Raw genomic sequence first — 4009 nt, forward strand, 5'->3', positions numbered from 1 at the left:
TCCAGTTATTATCGGTAAAACCTGGCCACAATTATTTTTCTGCAGATCCTGGATTGTACTTATACGGCACTTGTCGTAGACTTTACTTTATTATGTTGTGATTATTTATATTGATATGTTTACATTATATGCGTATTAGAAATTGTTTGTTTTTTCTAAGTTTCTTTCTTGCATGTGCTTCACTTGATTTTATGTCAGACTCTTTAGGATAAAATTATTTTTCTACTGGTAACCAAACTTTAAAATTTTAAGGTTTAAATAATTTAGAAATCTAACGACCTAAGGAATAGCTGGAGCCGTCCGAGGTCGCATGCATATTATTGCATTTCTTCTCTCTCCTTACTATAAGACACCTCCCTGCTTCCAGGTGGAGTTTAGATAATCTGGTCTATGAGGATGAAGTACTAGACCTGAGAAGGCCCAGTCTTTTCTAAAAATTATTTTCCAATAAGCCTATTTTTTAAAAAATCTTATGTATACATGATTTGGACCTTTTAACTAGTATGCATTGTATTAGAAACTAATTAATTAAAACTTTAATTATATTAGCTCTATGACCATTCACCCTACATAAGTCCATGACTAATTAGAAAACTCTCTAGACGTCGGTCATACTTCCAAAATACTAAACTACCTATCCATCTTTCATAAAGACAGAATAATAATGATTTGAAGCGCTTAGTTGGTTAGCTGGCATTCCTTTTCATGCAGGATATAAGCCCAGGTGCATTAGCTATGACATGGGTGTTAGTGTTAGGTTAACACTAATCCCACCTTATATTTATGATTTAAGGCTACTATATTGGGCGTCTCATAGTAGGCCTAAAATAGTGGGTAAGTTCCCTTTCTTCAGGGACTATAAATCCTGCTTATATGCGTCACATAGATGACGCCACTTCTATCCTTCCTCTATGTATATTTTGAGTGTATGAGTTTCTCCCTTTCCTTAAATGCCTTAGTCCCTCCGGATGTTAGTGTGGATCATGCATGTTGATTAAGCCCACTTGAACCATTTCTTTACCTTTGAGTAGGAACTCCCTAATCTCCCTTTGTGTACCAATCCTACTTTTTTGGAAGGAATAATATTGGATCCATAATCGAGAGTTTTCTCATGACCTAGGCTCTATATATAATTAACCACGGGGGCTTGCCCTTGTGGGAAATGGAATTCCACCATCAAATAATTCCCACTCGAGCTGATGTATCGGGTTCATGGGGAAAACTCGTTGTTACGACCAGGTCGTATATATTACTACCAATCGGGGTGCGCTGGCGAGAGCCGCTATCCTCAATGGTTAGTCATATGTGTGATCTAATCTGCCCTCTCATCAGCCTATTTATGAGAAGCGCAGAGGCTTACAATTATCTCTATCCCTCGGGGTGGTGCGATTGTATACCATCTACACTTTTTAGCCGGTGGTGTCCTTTCGAAGGTCCACAGAAAGGAAGTTTGCCATTTTAGAAAAATGATCGACTAAGATCATGATCGAATTGTTTTCTTTTTTTGTTCGGGGTAGCCCAAGAATAAAGTCCAAACTGAGGTCTTCCCATATAGAATCAGGACCATGTAAGGCAAATAAAGACTTGTGTTTTAGGCACCTCCATTGTAGCTTTGACAGATTGAGCAACGATCAACAAATCAAAAAATATTATGGCATAGTCTAGACTAATAGAACCTACTTTTCACTTGAGCTAGGGAATTGTCATGGCTGGTATGAGCGGCAAGATCTCCACAGTGGGCCTCTCGGATTAGGTGCTATCGACAAGAAGAGACAAGAACACAAAGAATATTATTGTGAAAATGGAAACCATGGCAAATAAAAAAAAACCTGATACAAGTTGGCCTTGCTGACATTGAGTCAAGATAGCTGAAAAATCAGGGTCATTGGCATAGAGTTCTTGAATGCAAATTAAGCCAGTAACTTCCATTTGGAGTTAGGTTAGTAAAATATTTTTTCGACTGAGTGCATCAACAACTGTATTATGCTGGTCGGATTGATGCTTGAGGATGAAAGAGAACTTTTGGAGGAAAGACACCCAATGAGCATGCATCCGATTAACATGTTTTTGTCTATTTATAAATTAGAGAGCTCAGTTGTCTGTACATATGACAAATTCATGATGTAAGAGATAGTGTTCCCACTGCTTAGAGCGCGAATTACTGAATACAATTCTTATTTATAAGCCAACCATCATTGTCGTGATGGACACAGTTTCTCACAGAAATAAGCAATGGGACGTCCCTCTTGGGATAGTACAACACCTATGCCAACTAAGGAGGTGTCGATCTCCATAATGAATAGTTTATCGAAACAGGGAATAGCCAGATCTGGGGCAGAAACTAGAGCTCTCTTGATAGTGTCAAAACTGTTTTGTTTTTGTTCACCCCAATGAAAAGTTTTTTATTTCATGTATTCTGTAATCAAACTCATAATAATACTGAACCCCTTAATGAATTTTCAATAAAAATTGGCAAGTCCTTGAAAACTTCTGACTTCAAAGAATGAGTTGGGAATTAGCCAATTTAGAATGGCATCAACCTTACCCGGGTTCATTTGAACACTATCCCCTTGGACACAACAAAGCCAAGGAAGAGAACACGTAAGATGGGGAACTCAGATTTTGGGAGGTTGAGAAATAATCGGTTATCCTGTAGGATGATAAAAAGTTGCCGAAGGTGTTCAACATGTTTTTCTAATGAATCACTGCAGACAAGAATGTCATCAAAATATAAAATACAAAATTTTCACCAAATTGATTTGAGTATATCTAGCATCATCCTCATAAAAGTGGAAGGCACGTTACATAGACCAAAAGGCATTACTCGCCACTCGTAGAGACCCAATGGGATCTTGAAGGTTATTTTCCATTCGTCGTCGAGTCGTATGCGAATTTTGTGATAACCACTGCGCAAATCCAATTTGGAGAACATTGAAGACCCAACCAGCTTCTCAATGAGTTCGTCAATTCTCGACACTAGAAAATGATACTTGACAGTTATTTTATTTATTGCCCTGCTGTCTACACATAGGCGTCATTCACTATTTTTCTTAGGAACAAGTAAGGCAGGGATTGCGCATGAACTGATGCTAACCTAAATAAGTTGCTTACTCAATAGTTCTTCAATAATAGTCTGCATAATTTGTTGTTATGTTGGATTGAGCCGATAATGGGGAAGGTTTGGCAAGGATGCATTAGGGAGGAGGTCAATTTGATGTTGAACTTTTAGCAGTGGTGGAAGAACCGAAGGGAGTTCTGGAGGGCATATGTCCTTGAAGTCACCGATCAATTGTTCAATAGCAGCAGGAACTTGAGCACCTGTCAAGTTCGTGGAGTCGGTGACCACTAGTGGCCATAATGGGGATGAATCTCACCAAGTGAGCAATAAATTTGGACCAAAAACGAGCTGCATTATTGTGGAAGGAAGAGTATTGGTAAGTGGTAGCTTGTTATCATGGGGACTGGGTAACAATCTAAGATGTTTACCTTTCCACTCCAATATGCATTGGCTCGGCCATCATAAACAACCCCAACATCAAATTTCCATGGGAGGCCTAGAATCAAGTGACATACGTCCATGTCCAAGACGTCACATAATACATCACACACATACAGGCACTCGATGGAGAAAGTAACTTTGCACATATCTATAATCGGTATGTCAATCCCTTTTTTGACCCAACTGATTTATACGGTTGTGGATTCTTTGTAGTTTTAAGTTGAAAGGCTTGGACAATTGAGCGAGAGATGATATTCTCTGTGCAACCACTATCAACTAGAAGCTCACAAACCTTGCCATTGATAGTGCACCGGGTCTTAAAGATGGCATTGCGCTATGAAGTATTCGCTTGGCGAGGAGCTATCAATAACTTCTCGATGACACATACTAACAGTTCACTATCATCTCCTTTAATATCTTCAATCTCTGCATCATCTTCTTCATTTGGATGAACAAACGTTCATCCTCTTTGGCTTCCAGCAATTGAAGTTGTTGTCGTTGGGGGCATTC

The sequence above is a fragment of the Dendrobium catenatum genome, unplaced genomic scaffold (genome assembly GCF_001605985.2).
Source record: "Dendrobium catenatum unplaced genomic scaffold, ASM160598v2 fragScaff_scaffold_542, whole genome shotgun sequence".
NCBI classification, from domain to species: Eukaryota; Viridiplantae; Streptophyta; class Magnoliopsida; order Asparagales; family Orchidaceae; genus Dendrobium; species Dendrobium catenatum.